The following is a 19,132-nucleotide window of genomic DNA, read 5'->3' as shown; positions in this document are numbered from 1 at the left end:
TACATTTGAAACTTTTCCAAGGAAAAGTTGACAAGACTCAGTGAATGATTGTGATAGAGTTAGAAAGGGAGGGACTGAAGATAAATTGAAGTGAGAAGAAAAGTGGTGGTATTGACCAAAATGGAAAACCTGGGAGGAGAACCTGGTTTGGCCAGGGTCAGAATGGGACAGGGAATGATTTTAGTTATAAACTAGGGGTTTGAGGCACTATCAAGACCTATGGATTGAAATCTCAGTTAGGTGGTTGGGGAACTGGAGCTCAGGAAAGATGTGTGATTGAAAATAGAGATTTCATTTTACTAGGACCATCCTAACTGCATGAACAATTGTGCAGAAGATTCTCGTTTAATAAGTTGTTTTCTTTCCCTAGACAGCTTAGAGAAGGGTCTCTTGCTAAATATTTCAGGTAGACATTTAATTTAATCTATTTTACTCAAAAACTTTTTTTTTTTCATTTTTTTAGCTATCATTAACCCATCTGTCAAAGGAACACAGGCTAGTATAGTCAGTAGAAGACAGTGGTTTCTGAATACAGGGTCATCTGAGTTGCCTGATATTCTTCAGAAATGAAGTAAAAAGAAAATCACTAGTTTTGAAATTTGAGGAGTTTATGCTTTTATTTATTTGCTTTTTGGAGGGCAATTGGGGTAACTGACTTGCCCAAGGTCACATGGTTAGTTTTTGTGTTGTGTCTGAGGTCAGATTTGAACTCAGGTCCTCCTGACTCCAGGGCCAGTGCTCTATTCACTGTGCCACCTAGCTGCCCCAAAGTTTATGCTTTTAAAGACTGAAACTTTGCTTTTAAAAATTATAATCATTTTTAAGAAAAAAAATTGAGAAATGGGTAATATATTTCTGCTCTCCTAATTACCTATACCAGACATAATTCAACCTCATTGATGAAGTTAGCATTATTGAAAACATGAATGCATTGTGCTATTGCATATGAAATTAGCATACTGAAGATTTGTAGGGATATTTGTTTCTATATTTACTGACCCTGGATGGCTGTGCTTTTGAAATTCTTTTGTCTTTTTCTTTCTCTAATAATTTTTTGGTTTATTCCCAAACTGTTAGGTGTCACTTCTTGCTGTTATGAATCTACCTATTTCTAGGAAGGCCTTCCTGCATTTTCTAATAGGTGTCTTCTAGTTTGCTGTTAGCTGGAAAATACTTGAAATAAAAGTACATAGACTTTTTTTTTCAAATGCTTTATTAAGTTCTGATTTACATCATTCATTTCTGCCAGATTTTGAGTTACAAATTTTCTCCCAGTTATTCCCTTACCCACTGCCTCAAAATAGCAGTCCCACAGGATATCCCCTCCTCCAATCTGCTCTCTCCCATATTTTTTCCCATACCCCTTTCGACTTTTCCAGTGATCCCAATGCCCCAGTGCCTGTATGTCTTATTTCCCAATTACATGTAAAATAGTATTAATAATAGTATATATATATGTGTGTGTGTGTATAAATATATATTTGAGTATTTGATTTTAAAACTTTGAATTCCAGATTCATTCCCTTCCTTCCTTGTCTCCCACCCTTACTGGGAAGATAAGCAGTTCAGTATAAGTTGTACATGTGTGGCTAATGCAAAACAGTAACATAGTAGATATATTGTAAAAGACTGACTATATTTCCTTCCCTCCTATCCCACCTCCCACTTGTTCTATTCTTTACTTTGATCCCGTCCCTTTTCAAAAGTGGGTGCTCCCAACTTCCCTCCCCCCCAGCTTTCCCTCCCTTCCATCATCTCCCCTCTCATTCCCTTTCCCCTCTACTCTCCTGGAGGGTGAGATACCCTATTTAGTGTGTATTTTATTCCCTCTTCAAACCAAATTCAATGGGAATAAGGTTGACCCATTCCCTTTTGCCTTCCTATTCTTCTCCTCCATTGTAACCATTTTCCCTTGCCTTTTCTATATGAGATAGTTTACCCCATTCTCTCTCTCCCCATCTCCTCTCATTATATTCCTCTCTCACCTCTTAATTTCACCTTTTAAGTATCATCCCTTCCTGTTAAATTGGTCCTGCGCCCTCTATCTATGTATGCCTGTAAACATATATACACACATTCACATATGTATTCACATGCCCATATACCCTCATCCACATATATATATATATATATTTCTATTCCCTTCAACTACTGAGAAAAGTTTCAGAAGTTATAATTATTGTATTTCCATGTAGGAATGTTAATAGTTCAAATTTGATAAGTTCCTTATGATTTCTTTTCCCTGTTTACCTTCTCATGCTTCTCTTGCTTCTTGTATCTGAATGTCAAATTTTCTATTCACCTCTGGTTTTTTCAGCAAGAATGCTTGAAAGTCCTCTATTCCACTGAATGACCATATTTTTCCCTGAAACATGATACTCAGTTTTGCTGGGTAGGTGACTCTTGGTTTTAATCCCAGCTCCTTTGCCCTCCAGAATATCATATTCCAAGCACTTCGGTCCCTCAGTGTAGAAGCTGCCAGATCCTGGGTTATCCTGATTGTATTTCCACAGTATTCAAATTGTTTCTTCCTGGCTGCTTGTAATATTCTCTCCTTAATCTGGGAATTCCAGAACCTCACTATAATATTCCAAGGGTTTTCTTTGGGGATCTTTTTCAACCTCTATTTTGCCCTCTGGTTCTAAAACATCAGGGCAGTTTTCTTTGAGAACTTCCTGGAGGATGATTTCTAGGTTCTTACTTTGATCGTGGCTTTCAGGTAGTCCAATAATTTTTAAATTATCTCTTCTGGATCTATTTTCCAGGTCAGTGGTTCTTCCCATGAGATACTTCACATTGCCTTCCAATGAATTTTGCACCGGCTTTGTTTATGAGGTGGTAACTACACAGAGGCTTTGAAGGAAGCTAAGAAGTTAGTGATGAATATATTTTAGGCATAGGGCCCAGAGTGTGCCAAGGCAAAGAGGTGGGGGATAGAATGCCTTCCAAGGAATAGCTAGCAGGCCAACGTGACTAGACTGTAGAGTTGGTCTTCAGAGGCCTTATACTGATAGACTTCACAGAAGACTTACAACTGAAGAAGAGATTTGAATAAGTAGAAATTAAAAAAAATAATGATAAAACAAACTACGATGGATAGAAAACCAGATAGGGAGTTGTTATTCGTCCTTCATTCTTGAAGAGGACCATTGACATCTGGAAGGTGATGTCATGACTTGCAAGTGAATGGGATTTAAGTGAGAGAGGACTGTGCAAAGTCACTAGCCTCTCTTTCTCCTCTAGAACCATTTGGGTCTAGTGACAAGATGTAGATATATGACTGAAGATGGCCAGTCATGAGATGCAGTGGGAAACCTTGGCTTTTTTAAGTTGATGTCTGTCTCAGGTCTCCAGAGTGGGGAAGAGAGAGAGATTACATATTGTAACAAGTTTAAAAAATAATAGAATGATGGAGCATAATGCACGTAAACTACTTTTTTCTTAAACTACCCAATATTGCTTTAAATTCTTAAATTCAAAGTGAACAGGTAAAACCTGATAACAGTATCTGTATTCAGTGTAGTATTCTATTCAGTTTTTATATTAAAAACACCCTTCAAATTAGGCCGATTCTAGGTAAATGTTATATAAATAACCACCTTATTTGAAAAATGCAAGGCATATTACAATTTATAATGTATAAAATTTCCTACCATAGCCAATAGATGAAATTTGTTTCCTAAATGCCATCACATTGAAATGAAAATGTAAATATATTCATTACAATGAGTCAGCAGTATGACGACCAAAAAAGTTTGGTTTTTAATGTGTATCTCAGGGGGATCTGTCAGGTTCACAGTTCAGTGAGTCTTTCTGACTTAATTACTGGTTCAAGTTTACTGATATTCTGCCTAATCAAGAGTTCCCTTAAAATGTAGAACACAATGTGTGATCCTGGGAAAGCTAAGAAAATGATTGTATCTCCTCAGCAATGAACCACGAAATTGGATTCCCTGTTCCTCAAATAACTTTTGTTCCCTGCCCTAAACCCTGTCCCCAGCTTCCCCTGGATGTCAGGGGTCCCATGCCTTTCCAATATTGCCTCTCTCAACAATTTTGCACATCCTTATCATCATTATTTTAATTGGTACACATAGATCTTCAGGGTTTTCACAGCCCTTAAAATAAAGACATGATCTGCTCTTCGTGGAAGAGCGGATGGGGTGCTGGACTTGGTATCAGGAAAAATTAGGCTCAGGTCCCTCCAAAACTTTCCCTCAGGCCCAGATCCTTATCTATAAAATGTGGAGGTTGGATTAGATATCCTCTAAGGTCTCTTCTATCTTTATATCTGAAACCTTATGATCCTTACAACACCTGGAAAGTAATTACTGCAGATCTGATCATGCCCACTTCACAGATTAGTAAACTGATAGAGAATTTGTGACTTGATAGTTCTCGTACAACCAGTGTCAGAAGCTGTCTCCTTTGACCCCAAGTCCAGTACACTTTACCCTGAGATCTACAGTTAATTGTGGAAGGAATTATTTCTTCCTACAAGTAAGAGCATTATGTTCAACAAGAGCTATATTTTCTGTTCCCAGAGTTACAGAGGTGGGGAACCTGTGGACTCCAGGCCATATGTGCAGCCCTCTGACTGAAAGCAAACTTCACACAGAACAAATCCCCTTAATAAAAAGATTTGTTCTGTAAGACTTGGACTCAGTCAAGAGGCCACACCCAAGGACCTAGAAGGCCACCCATTGCCTTGAAGCCACAGGTTCCCCCTTCAAAGTATGGATGGATCCCATAGGAACCTATGAGTTCCCAAATGGATGTCCCACAGGATTATAAAACTCATCATTTCCAAAACAAACCTCCAGTAAAACTTACTTTTTCCTCCCTTTTTTCCAAACTTGCTTACTTTTGTTGAGGGTACTATTATCCTGTAAGTCACTCCCCATTCTTACCCCACATATCCAGTCAGTTGACACGTCTTAGCATTTCTCCTTCCACAACATCCCTTAACCTTTGTCCCCTTCTTTCCACTTACAGCCAAACCTAGTTAAGGCTGTCATCATCATTCAGAAACTTGAACGTTTGCAATAGTTTTCTAATAGATTTCCCAACTTAAAATCTCTTCTCCCTCCAGTCCATCCTCTGTGCAGCTTCAAAAGTGACTTTCCTAAAGCAGAAATCAAACAATACCAGCTCTTTACTCAATTTCCATTTTCTCTCCTATACCTATTGTTTATGCATAACTGTTTGCATGTTATCTCCCCCATTAGAGAGTGAACTCCTTGAGAGCAGCCGGATGCATAGTAGGCACTTATTAGGAGGCCGGCTTATTGCTCTGTCTGCTTCTTCCTTCCTTATTCTATAAACTCCAGTGGCTTAAGGTTTATAAGGTGAACTTACTACCTCTAGGACCAAATAGACTCTTTGAAAATTCTTCACAGCCTGGCCCTTACCCTACCTTTCTCACCTTATTACAAAATTTTCCCCTTCTCACAGTTTATGGTCCAGTATAACAGACCTTCTTACTGTTCCTCAAACATGACATTCTGTCTCTTTTCTCTGGGTCTGGCCTTTTCTACGTGCCTTGAATGAATTCCCTTGTTAGTGCTGCCTCTTGTAATTCCTGATTTCCTTTAAATGCCACCTTCTGCTTGTGGCCTTTCCTGGTTCATCCTTTCTGATCCCCAACTTTTCTCCCCTCATTCACTACTGCCTTCTCCTTCAGGGTTAACTTGTATATGTTTTTTATGCTTTGCAGGGCAAAAAAATATATTTTAGAGGGCAGCTAGGTAGTGCAGTGGATAGATCCAGGAAGACTTGAGTTCAAATTGGCCTCAGACACTGACCAGCTGTGACATCCTATACAAGTCACTTGACCACTGTTTACCTCCATTTCTTCACTGGTAAAGTTGGGATAATAGTTTTATTAACACCTACCTCGAAAGGTTGTTGTGAAGGTCAAATGAGATCTCATATATGTAAAGTGCTTAGCATAGTACCTGACATAATAAACTATATGTAAATATTTTTATAATCATAATCATGTCAAGCCTGCAAAGTCTCTTTGGAACTATAGTAACATGAAAGAGATTATTTTAACCATTGATATTACTAACACACACACACATAAACATTGCATGGATTATGACATGAAGTGTGTTTGGTAGCCAGTCACATCCGTAGAACCTTGTGTGCACACCCAGTAAACATTACAGATGGATAATGATTTGGGCCCAAATTGAGGAGAGTGAGAACACTGGGCTTGATTTTGAAAATGGTGTTGTGCTTTCTATCATCCCAAGCTGCCCACATCTATAAAAGCCTTATTTCTGGAACATCAGTGTTTTCCTGATGATGTTACATTACATGGAGCATCATGATTTCAGGAAATTTTAAATGATGACCTAATGGGTAAATAGAAAGATGCAGGGTGGTCATAAGTAGGCTGTTGTAATTACTAGTAATGATTTCTGTGCAGAAAGTGATATAAGGGAATGTCCGGGGGAAAGGAGGATGATCATAGGGAGGTAGTAGAAGGAGTGCTAGATCTGCCCTGGACCCAAATCCTGGTCCTCCTCTTTGTTACTGCCCATGTAATCTTGGGCAAATCATTGATCTCTTGATCTTAGTGTCCTCACCTGTAAGGTGGAATAGGTATGAAGAGGTGGGGTCTTAGGCCCCTTCCTACTCCCTTCCCACTCTGATGCCCAGGTACTGTTGGAAAAGGAGGAAGGCTGGTCAGGTAGGGAGTGAGACGTTCATGAATGTCTATCAGGACAATAAAACAATAGCAAAGCCTCCAGTGTGTTAGGTAAAATCTCAATGGAGAATATTTTAGACAACAGGGATAAGAATCTGCAAAGGCTTGCAACACTTGGAAAATGATGAAACCACGAATAAAGTATTTCAGTATTTTATGCCAAAAAGGTAGTATCTTTTTATTTTACTGCCCAATTACAGATTGTATTCTTTGTTTTATATTTAGCTTCTAGACATTTACAGGTTCTTTACTTATTTGTTCAATCATATTCAACTCTTTGTGATCCCACGGACCATACTGCCCATGGAGTCTTCTTGTCAAAGATACTGGAGTGGTTTGTCATTTCCTCTTCTAATGGATTAAGGTTAACAGAGGTTAAGTGACTTGCCCAGGGTCACACAGCTAGTAAGTATTTGAGGCCTAATTTGAACTCAGATCTTCCTGATTCCAGGCCCAGTGCTCTATCCACTGAGCCATCTCCCTGCCTAGTAAAGAATTTCCTACACAAATAAAATGCCAGGTCCAAGCCCTAGCCCTAATCATATGAAAATACTGTACACACAGCCATTTTGCTACAGGATGGTTCAATATCTGCCAAGAAGACTCCATGGGTAGTATGGTCTGTGGGGTCATGAAAAGTTGAATATGATTGAACAAATAAATAAAGAAGTAAGTCAACAGGTTAGAACAAATAAGTAAGCTCCTGGTGAGGGACTTCTCTAGAACTTGTATTATGAGAGTTTGCTAGAGCTCTAAGAGGTTAGGGGACTTGACTAGGATCACTCATCCAGTATCTATTAGAGATGGGACTTGAATCCAGGTCTTAACCTGGGTCCAGAGCCTGTTTTTGATCCACTGCCATAATCATGTGTGCGTGTGTGTGTGTGTGTGTGTGTGTGTGTGTGTATACACACTTGACCTCTTTGATAGAAGGTGGTCTCTTTGAGGAAGCTTCTCTACCAAAATAGGGCAACTTTTCTGCAGTTTATACTCTTAGTTGCCAGGGGACAATGAGAGGTTAAGTGATTTATCCAAGGTCTCACAAACATACCTTAGAAGAGGGTCCTGACCTAGAGGCCAGCCTTCTCTGCCATCAGTCATTCAGTTAACAAACATTAAGGGTTTACTGTGTGCTAAGCACTGGGCTAACCACGAGGGATACAAAGAAAGTAAAAAACATGCTCCCTGTCTTTGGAACTCTCTTTCGATTGAGTGAATTTCACTGATAATTATATTCTGAAAAAACTACACAAATTTCTGTTGGTTGCAAATTCTGTGGATTAAAAAAACATTTTTTTTTAAAGCTGTTGATTGAATCTAAGAAGGCTGTCTGAAAATGTAAAATAAAGGAAAGACCCTTGGAAGCAGTTTTGCTTACCATGTTTTAGAATAAGCCATTGATTGGGAGCCATAATATTTTTTCCTGTTTTATGAGATGTCAGCATGCTCTGTGATCCTAATAACTGGATAAACCGATTAGGCATTACTTAGATGATACAAATTGTCCTGAAATATTTCTAACTTGAAATGCTTAGAACAGAACTTACAAAGAACTTGGAATTTTCAGAAAATTTCCTTGCTATATAGATAAGGAAACTGAGACTGTTGTCAAAGAATTTTGGAGATAACCCTGTTTTCCAGATCCAGGCCTAACAAGCAGGCTGTGCTCTGAGCTTGGCATAACAGTAATCCTTTGTACTCAGGATGAGCAAATTGTATTGATTAGACCAGCACCAGGTGTTCACTGAGGGATATGGTTCCCCCTATTTCCCATGTTCACAGTCACTGACAGGTACTATACTCCTGTTGCTGTCACAGAGTTCTGATTCTGTATCTGGCAGGGTGGCCATGACCCCCAAGACAGTAACTGTTCCAGCCGGACCCAAGAATGCTTGTATTGTCCCAAGAAATGCAATCGTGGCAACTATCTCAACACCTAAGATTGATTGTGTTGTGGGTCAACCCCTTTCATGTATATAAGTGGTCCCAGATTTAGCAACCTTAAGCCTTCCTTCTTAGAAAGTATGTGTGTGTGTGGGTATGGGGGGGAACGGGAGCTTCCATATGCATGCATCATTTTCTTCACTGAAATTAAACTTCTGTTTGTGTCCTGACTCTCCCATCTCTAGCCTACTCTGTTTGGCTCTGGACTCCTACAGATTAGAGACTGATTGTGATCTAGTCAACACTATGAAGTTACTTCTGAGGAAGTAATTCTGCATCTTTTATAGAACTATTTGACTCAATAGTGTTAAACTGGTATCTTAATTAGAGAAATATGTTACAAATTTTCTGTTCTAGTTAACTTCCTTCTTATTGATTATGCTAAGTCAAATATGCAGTTTTCTTCTTTCTTTGTTAAAATTTGAGTTGTCAGAATCCAAGTGTAATAGTGTTCTTACTCCTTAGAATCTTTCTTCATGGGAAGAGAGACAAAAATGGGGATGTGGATACCTGGCATCAGGTTGTGTATTTGCCATTTGGGGAAAAAAAATAGTGCAGGTGAAACTATAAAGTGAGCTTTTGACCTGGAATATGTAAGCCACTTAAAGGTGTTGATGGCAAAGGGCCTCTCTGATAAGAAGAGACTAGTTAAGAAGAGACTAGTTTTACCTGGTAGGTACTCTACCAGCTCTAGTAAACAAGAAGTTGTGTTCCAGAAAGAATGAAAGCGTGGGTCTCAGCTCCACAAGTCAGAAGATTAGTGAAAAAAGACACTAACTCCACTCATTCTCCAGAATGTGGAATAACTCCCTAGGCCTGCTCACTGATTGTGAATCCCTACCCAAAATTGCCCCCTTTTTTTTTGAGAAGCCCAAGCCATGATGTTTGCTTCACCCTCAGCTCGCTTCATTCTTTGGACTGTTTACCTTCCTAGCAGCTGCCTTACTCATGTGAAGATGCTCTCTTCCCGTTCTAGATCCTCTTTATATTTTGTTATCTTCTATTAGAATGTACAATTCATGAGAGTAGAGGCCATTTTGTTTTCATGCATTTATATGCAAGAACTGTGAACTGGTTAGGTTAGAAATTATCATCTAAGGAATCAGAGATAGCTGCTCTTTTGAAGTAAGAATTTGTATCAAACATGGGCCCCAAACACTTCTGAATGCAGCTTTTGAATATAGTTGAATGTAGTTTCTATCTGATTCTAATGTGTTAATGTATTAATAAGAAAATAAATATACAAATATGTATGTGGTTTTTTTTTCCTTTCTTGCAAATTTTTTATTATATGAATTAACAAAATGTGTTAAAACAAAATGTTTCTTTTGCCCAGTATTCCCAAGAATAAGAAGCATTATAAGAGGGAAAGGGCTGCTGGATAAATCCAGTCACAACAGGATGATGAATAACTGAATTCTTAAGAGATCAGTAAATGGAAATGTGGCAGTTTACAAAGGTTAAGCAAGATATGATCCTAGTGAGACCCTGAGCCACGTTCGTGGCTCTCAGAACTTGGAACACAAACTAACCTCACAATTTCCCTAATCTAATCTTTCTTGGATTATATTCTTCATAAAAACCAATTGTTGAAATAACTTTGCCTGACTGGAGAACAGGGGAGGTCTCACCAGTGGAGTTCATTGCTACTTTCCTCTCATTTTCATTGGTTAATGTGACAGAGCAGAGGCAATGGATTTATAATCATTTCTCTTCCCAGGGAGGTCAGAGGTTCCACAGCATGGCATTTGCATATGCCCATGTCATGGTAGCTGAAATAGCAGAGTCCTGCAAAGGTCATGGCCGAGAGCATCAACAGACCTGCATTGGCTCCTTTGATTTACTTGTCTTCATAAACATAGTCAGTAATAACCTGTCCAAGACCCCCAAGACTACTATGGATGGTGAGGACTGGAGCCAGTGAGCTCACCACAGAGCTCAGGTACAGGGAGGCAGCTGAGAGCAGGCCCAGCAGCCAGATACTGACAGCTCTTTCACTACTCCAGTGCAGATATGCAGCCTTGGACTTAGAGATGTGACTGGCAGACAAGTGTTATGTGCTCTCCCCCCAGGACAGGCCTGTCTAGCAGAGATGCTGAGACACAGGCAGCCTGACCACATGGGCACCCAAGAGCACAGCTTGGTCCCCCTGGGCTCAGCTAAGAAGGTTCAGGTGCCCTAGCGCCACAGCCACTGCCAATCCCACGTCTGCCTGAAGCACCCATACATGATTTTCTAAGTCAGTATTCAGCTTGTTGGGATCCTCAGGTAAGGTTTAGTTTCTCATTGTATTTGGCACCACTACTCTTCATGAGTTCAAATCTGACCTCAGACACTTACTAGCTGGGTGACCCTGGGTAAGTCATTTAACCTTGTTTTCCTCAGTTTCCTCAGTGTTAAAATGGACTGGAGAATGAAATGGCAAACCACTCCAGTATCTGCCAAGAAAACCCTAAATAGAATTACAAAGAGTTGAATGTGACTGGAAAATGACATAACTGGTGAAGATAATAAAGGACACTAATGGGGGTGGGGTAAAGTGACATTTATTTCCCTGCATTTGATCATTTGCAGAAAAAAACATATAAAAAGGACTTTGTTACAGAAAAATGTGTATAGTATAATACTAATGTAATTATGGTCATGGATGAAATAATATGAATTTAAGTATTCATCTTTGAACATTTTAAACAAGTGTTTACAAAGAACAGTGAGGAAGATATGAAAACTGAGAGTGTATTTTTACATTATAATTCCAGAAAATGCTTGCAAAATCCCTTGGAAAAATTTGTGCAGATGTGGTATTCAAGGGAAGAATTTTAAGGAGTTGTATACAGTACTGTGATTTTTTTTTTCAATGATATTCAGAAACTGAAAGAGCTTATTTTATTTTTTTCCTATGACGTGGAACAATTTATCATTATAAGAAGAAAAAGAACCTATTTTTTAATGATACTGTGTACATAGAGGAATGAGTATAATTTACAATTGCAATGAAAATATTTTTATTTGGAACCTCCAGTGAGTACTTCTGCATATATATTTGTGGGGAATCCATTTTAAATTTAGTTACACACTTAACTAAGGAGCATGAAAATGAAATATAAATTGGGAGAAAATAAATTATTTTAATAGTATGTCATAACCACAAGTGTAAATACCAGCATACTGTTTTTCTCTGCAGTCAGAATTTTGTTATTAATAAAATGGCACTTATAAAAAAAAGCCTTTTATAAATTGATGAGTATAAGATAACAAATGTACAGCTATGAACCTTAGTTCTACCCTTTGAGGAGTGAAATTCCCATGGTTATTTGGGTAAAAGGAAGTTTGTCTTTTGTTTACTATTTCAAGCATCCTCATAGTGATGTTGGATATATACTTTGCAGCTAGAATACTCAAGAAAGAATAGCTTTCAAGAGGTCTCCTGTATTTTTTCTCTATATTAAATTATAATAGAATAATCTCATTCTTGATAAATGCTCTTTGTAACTAAGGTTTTCCCCCTCTAAATCTCCATTAGAAAGCATTGCAGTTTTATGCTGCATTCAGTTATGCTATAATTTGCATAATGTTGATTGGAAGTGGTTGGATGTAAAAATGTAAATTGGTTTTAGCAATCAAAAAGGCTGACATGAGTTGATTTTTTTTTGAATTTAGAAAAAAAATTTTATGAACTGTAAAATATGTGGGAAGTGAAAAATACATTAATTTAATAAAGCTTGCAGTAAAGGGAGGGCTAGCATAATACAGGAAGACTTAAAAAATTCATGCATTTATTTTACAGTAAGCATTACAGAATTAATGAAATATCCTGTACTTTGAACATATATATATATTTGCCATAGTATTTTGGGAGAGAAATTTTTTTTTAAGATTTTACCATTGGAAATATAAACAAATAATTTGCTGTCTTTCTTGAAGGATAAAGAAAAGGTGATGGAGTTAATTATGTATAGTACCAAGTAGCTTTAGTACCAGCAGCAGGAAATTAGCTGTTTGTGAAAACAGCATGAAATGTAATTCAGAGCAGCTGTCTAATTTATCAGCAAGAACAAACTGCTCATGTTTTTAAAGTGCACTCAATTACTAGAGCCACCCTTTTTTGACCTGTTCAGCCTGCTAATGTTTGCTTAAAACTGGAAACCAAAGGAAGTTTGTCACCCCTTTCAAATAAGCCAAATGAATCATGGAGTCACAGAATATCAGGGCTTGGACCCTTAAATATCATGTCTTCTGACACCTTTATTTTACAGATGAGGGAAGTGAGACGCTCAAACTTGTCAACAACAAGAAGCAAAATTGTTAATTGTTAACAAAATTAGCAGCAGAACTAAAAGAGGTCTTCTGGTTTCTAGGTCATGGCATTTTATTTATTTATTTTTCGGATTTTCTTGGTGTCTTTAAAAAAACAAAAACTCATTATTGTACCTTTTGACACTGAGAAGGTTTAGCAGAGCACACTCATGTAACCAATTCATGTAGTACTGTTGTTTGACCTTGAAGTTGCAAGCCTTGATGACTAGGTGCCCTCATTTAGGTTGGGGTGTTCAGTAGGTACTTGGTGATGTAAGATGGGAGGTTAGGAGAGAGGTTAAGGCTGGATTTGAGAATCATTTGAGTCGAGGTGATAATTAAACCTATGGAAGCTGATGACGCAGTGTAGAGCAGAATTTCCTCACCTGGTGTCCATGGTGCACTCCCCAGATTAAAAGGTAATTGGGAAATATTTAACAAACTAGATAAAAATACACTGGGGCATGGATAATGTTAATACATGGTTTTCTAAATCAATGAGCATTTGCAGGCATCTTTTGTATGCTTTAGTGGTCCCCTTTTCGATTCTGAGTGACACACTCACTGCTATAGATTGCTAATGACTTGTCATCATCTCCCTATAGAAGATAGTTATCTGATGTCAAGGCTTAGGCTTCTTGGTTTGAGTGAGTCAGTGAGGTTGGAGGCCAAGTAAATTGGGATTTTTAAAACCTTTATCATCTGTGGTTAGAGCTGACTCTCATTCCTCCCAAATTCTTAACTCCCAGAGTCTTTCACTACCATGCTGCGATGGTTCCCTCTACTGTGCTTCTTCTCCTCCTCCCCCCTCCAACTCTTCCTGCTTTTTAGCTTTATTTTTTTTTTTTTTAAAGCAATTGGGGTTAAGTAACTTGTTCAAGGTTACATGGCCAGTTATTTCTGGGTGTGGTGCTAAGTGTCTGAGCCCAGATTCGATCCCCAGGTCATCCCCACACTGGGGCCAGTGCTCTTACTCACTGAGCCACCTGGCTGCCCCTGCTTTTTAGCTTCTTTTTGATGTTGTCCTGTCCCCATTAGAATGTAAACTTTTGAGGCTAGAGGCTCTCTCTCTTTTTTTTTTTACTTTTGTTTGTATTTTTAGCCTGGCACTTAGTAAGCACTTAATAATTCTTTTTTTATTATTATTTTTTGCCTTTTGGAGGGCAGTTGGGGTTAAGTAACTTGCCCAAGGTTACACGACTGGGGGCGGGGGTGTGTGTGTGTGTGTGTGTGTGTGTGTGTGTGTGTGTGTGTGTTAAGTGTCTGAGGCCGGAACTGAACTCAGGTGCTCCTGACTCTAGGGCCAGTGCTTTACTCACTGCACCAATTAGCCACCCCTGCACTTAATAAATTCTTGTTAACTTGACTAAATTATGTTCCTGAAACAACGAACATTAGTCTCTACACAAAGGGTTACTCATAGTCACACACGGGCATACCCATACCCATGGGGCTCCCCTCCCCCACCTTACTGATTGATAATAGTAGGTCTTTGGGAGAAAAGAAGAGAAAATTCTGTTAGGTAATAGCAATAATGTTGTCATTTACTTGGAACTTCAAGATTTTCAAAATATTTTATGCAAATTGTTCCATTTGTGTCTCACTACACAGATAAGGTAATTGAGGTTTAGAGAAGTGAGGTAGCCTGCATGTGGTCAAATAGCTAGTGTCAAAGGAGGAATTCAAATTCAGGTCTTCCCTTGATTCCAAGTCCAACATTCTGGGTTCAAATTTCACCTCAGACACTTAACTAGTCTTGGAATCCAGAGTAAGTCATTTCACTTTTCTGGGTTTTAGTTTTCTCATCTGTAAAATGAGGTAGTTAGACTAGATGACCTTGAAAATCAACTATGTTTCTGTCTTTCATCTTTCAAACTGTTATCCCACCTGATTTTCACAGTTCTGTCTTTACCATTTCTAAAGCTTGTAGCATTCTCTCCACATAGTCATAGTTTCATGGTTTGTTTAATGGGTTCAGGTCCTCACATTTCTGGGGACATTAACATTAATGAATAACTAATCAGTTTTAAGAAGATGTGGAACACTTCTTGACTACAAAACTCTTTTGTACCCTGGAGACATGTTATTGTAGTCAGGGACTGATAGGGGAGAGACTCCTAAAGTTAGGTTTTCCCTTTGTTTGACAACATTGTTTGGTCTACAGAGTCATTAAACAGCTAGGAAGCAAACTGCCTATAAATCAAGAGCCTGACCAAGTGATCTCCTCTTCTGTTGTTTAAACAACTTGAGTTATACCAAGGAAATGAATTTTTTCTCACCTTTCCCAAACTCTTCTGTTTTTTTCTCACACTTTTATATACCCTCCAAACCACAAGGCCACCCTTTATAGCTAAGACCGAAACACTGATCCATCTCTGACAGTTAAAGGCTCAATAACTCTTATTGTTATGGATGTAATTTTTGGCTGCCTTAATATTCAGATAACTTAGTTCTAGTAAAGGACTTACAGAGATAGCACCCATCCCTTTCAATCTGATTCCAAGTCTAAGCCACACATTTTTTATTGTCAGAGAGTTAGAAGAGAGCTCTAATAAGATGAACTGTATCATGGATAAATGTCTTAAATTTGGGTTAAGAAAACCAGCTTCACAAATATAAGGTGGGGTAGATATGTCATTAGTTCTTTTGAAAAAGTCATAATATTTTTGTGGACCATGTTTAATTGGATTCAGTGGTATGACATGAAAACCAAATATCCTAATTGTAAACTTAGGCTGCATCGAGGGGCAAAGCATCTACCACTGTGGACTTGATAGCCCTGTTCTAATCTACCATAGTCATACCACATCCGGGTATTGTGGTCTGGGCAAATAGCTTATTCAAGTGGGGAAGGGGAGGGGGGCCGAAACATTTAAAGAAGGTGATAATACACTGGAGAAGTGCCCTTAGGAGGCATCAGGATGATGAAGGGTCTTCAACTTATGCCATATGAAGGAAGCTCAGTTCCAAGAAATGGGGGTGTGCTTAGCTTAAAGTAGAGAAGGCTTGTGAAGGGGGAAGGAGCCAAGAGAGTTGTTTTCAAGTATCTGAGGGGCTCATTCTGCTTCATCCCAGAGGACATACCTAGGAATAATGGGGAGAAGTTACAAAGAAGCAAGTGTAGATTTAGCCAGTCACAAGTTTTGTTAAGTGTCTGCTAGGTGCCAAAGAAGAATTGGCAGCCTCAGGAAATGAATAGTGAGAAGATGTCCCATATTGGAAGTCTTCTAACAAAAGTTAGTTATCACTTATAAGTGTGTTCAGAATAACAATAACATTGTATGTTTTTGTATGACATTTGTATGTTTTGAAATTTGCAATATGCCTTTCACATGTTGTCTGATTTGAACTTCGTAATAATAGAACACATTCCTGCTGTACAGATTGCCCCTCCTAGAGCAACTAGCAAATGCCAGAGATGGGACTGCAGTTCAAATATAGGTTGGACTTGATGACTTTTTATATTGGGCTCCATTTTTAGCTCTTAGATGGGCGCCTTTTCTGCTCTTCATAATCGAGGACATCATATTGAATGTGTCCTGGAAGGGTTCTGTAGGGATATAGAATTCTTTGGCAGGTTTTTTCTTTTCTTAAATCTGAAAGGTTGCAAAGCTGTTATGTTGTTTGGATGAATCATTTGGAAAAGCTGAAGTTGTTAATGTAAATTGAATGCCCATGTAAGTGAAGTATCCCACACTCCTCAATGCCAATTAGTCTAACCAACACCAGGCCCTAAACCCACTACATTTCTGAGATTTATCAGTCAGTCACTGTAAGGCATAAACCAAATGTGAACAAGCTGTAGATACCTCTGTTGAATTCAACCAGTCAATCAAAGGTATAAACTAAGTAGAAATGAAATGAAAGTAGAAGAAACCATATAGGAAATATCTTGTGGTTGTTAAAGAGAATCAGTCATGTCCCGTGTAAGAGTAAAGCCTGTTTTGATTCTTGAATTCTAATACTAGTCCCACCTGGGGGTGAGGGGGAAGGTTAAGATAGAGGGTAGCTGTTGTCAAACCTTTGCTTGGCAGTAAGGAAGAGACCTCTTTCCCCAGATTTACCTCCTCAGAGGAAAATCTTATGAATTTTAAAAGATCAGAATATTTGAACTTCTTTGGAGCTGGCAACAGTATCCCAGAAGCAACAGTTTATGGAGGACAAACCAGACATGCCTAGGAAAGACTATTGGGGCTCTGAAACGGAACTAACCGTCCCAGAGGAAGCATATTGCTAAGTTTGCCTATGTAGAGCTCTATGATGACTATGAAGGGAGAAAAACATTTCGAATAATCAGGAGTTGTGAGTTACCTCTTTGCATGTAATCCCTAAACCTGAGCCTACAACCCCCTGGACTCTGTAAGTAACTTGTGGAAGAGTATGTCCCTGTCATGTTTGTTTTGTTTGAGGGAGGAATCCATTTTGTGAGAACTGTTTTTATTTTACCTGTTTAGTAAATGCATCTAACTAAAAGCTAGTTAACTCTAATTGATGATCAAAGGGCATTGTACCACAGTGGGAGTTTTTGAGCAATAGTACCAGAAAACCCCAAGTCTTTAGTATTACCCTTATAATCCTAGGGTGGGGGTGAGTAAGGCACCTTGACTACTTCAGGGATCCCTGAATGGGAGTGGGGGCGGGGTGTTTAGACTTTGATCATCAAAACTGGAGAAAAACAGATCTCATGGTGGCAGGTTGTGCTCAGGTTTATCTATCTATTCATACCTGTTGCCCTTTCTTTAAAAAAAAGTACATTGGTATAGTGGAATAATAGGAGAATCAGAAAATACACAGAAATCTTGCTTAGCCCCTGGGGATACTGAAATCAGCATCATCTGTCTCAGTTCTCTAGTGAAAAGTAAATGAAAAATCTATCATTTCCATCTTTCCATCTCTACTTAAGGTCTTCATGCCTGCAAATGTTCCCCTTTCTCCCCCCTTTTTTTTTTGTCTTAAAGAAACTTAATTTCCTATTCGAAATGTTAATCTAGAATATTGTAGTGGTACCAAAAGCCTTTCCTTTTTTCCAAAAGATTAGAAACTTCTCATTTTTGTAATCTTTTTCATATAGTATATTTTTTTCTGCCTTCAATTTTAAAATATAGATTTAAGAGTCAGAAAGAACCTATAGGGGTCATATGTAGTACAAGACTTCTTTTACAGGCCTGGAAACTTCAGTTTATTTTCATTCTGGAGAACTTGAGTAGTCCAATGCCCGCAAAGTAGCAACTAGCAGAACTGAAAGGTGAACATAGGTGCTGTGCTCATTTCACTATGCACATTGCTGAGTTTTTCTCCCTACTCTTAAAGCATCCTTTAGAACAGTTTCTTAATTGTGGAATTATTTGACCTTGTCTAGGTTAGCTCAAAAAATGCCTTGTTTTTTGGTCCTGTCCTGAAGGTAGGCTGCTGTTGTGGGATTAGTTATTGGCAAGAGTTTCTGTTGATAACTACTGACTCATACAAGGAAAAATAAGTTGAGGGCTAGGCACAAAAGTAAAACCTAATTTAATTTTGTATTTTGGGTAGAAAGATGAAAAAAAATTATCTCTTCTAATTAAGAGTAGGAGCATAAAATTATCAGTATGTGTAACATTGTAAGATCATTTTGTGAGATGTTAAGGGAGAGGTAGTATACTAGGGAGAAAGAAATTCAATTTAATATTTCTTATGGGCCTACTGTATGCAAAGCCCTATAAAAGATGAAAAAAAGTGTCAAGTTTTATATCCTCAAGAGTTAAATGTCTCATGGGGAGATGAGGAAAACAAAGTAATGAATTCAATTAGTACTTTAAAAGTGCTTATTCTGTGTTTGTCACAGGACCTAAATACTGCAAATAAAAAGAAAAAATAAACAAAAATAGTCCCTGTCCCTAAGGAATTTATATACTAACAGTGTGACAACATGGAAATAAATAGGTGAACCTAACATACCTACAGAGGTGTACCTGCAGATAGTTTTACAGAAAGGGCAAAGAGAAGGGTTAGTACAAAGTGCTATAAAAATGACTCATTACAGAGAGAGCGTTTATATTTAGGTCAAAAAGGGAGACCAGAGAAGGATTCCTAGAGGGGGTGAGGGACAGCTGAGTCTGGGTATGATAAAAATGAAAGATTTCAACAGGCCAAAATTCATATTGTCTTTGTGAATGCAACAGAGAACAAACTTTCAGT

General features: G+C 38.3%; 1 protein-coding gene and 1 pseudogene across 4 annotated transcripts in view; one reads left to right on the top strand and one right to left on the bottom strand.

The window, feature by feature from the left end:
• The window catches only part of LOC138155734 (thiamine pyrophosphokinase 1-like), a 479,265-nt gene that overhangs the window by 35,037 nt on the left and 425,096 nt on the right, over window positions 1-19,132 (top strand). The window lies entirely within an intron of this gene.
• LOC138156628 (succinate dehydrogenase [ubiquinone] cytochrome b small subunit, mitochondrial pseudogene) overlaps window positions 10,326-19,132 on the bottom strand; it is a 17,506-nt pseudogene continuing 8,699 nt past the window's right edge.

The sequence above is a fragment of the Petaurus breviceps genome, unplaced genomic scaffold (assembly GCF_028583685.1).
Source record: "Petaurus breviceps papuanus isolate PSGF00001 unplaced genomic scaffold, PetGlider_PUasm1.0 110, whole genome shotgun sequence".
Classification (NCBI taxonomy): Eukaryota; Metazoa; Chordata; class Mammalia; order Diprotodontia; family Petauridae; genus Petaurus; species Petaurus breviceps.
This window is presented reverse-complemented; position numbering and strand designations above follow the sequence as displayed.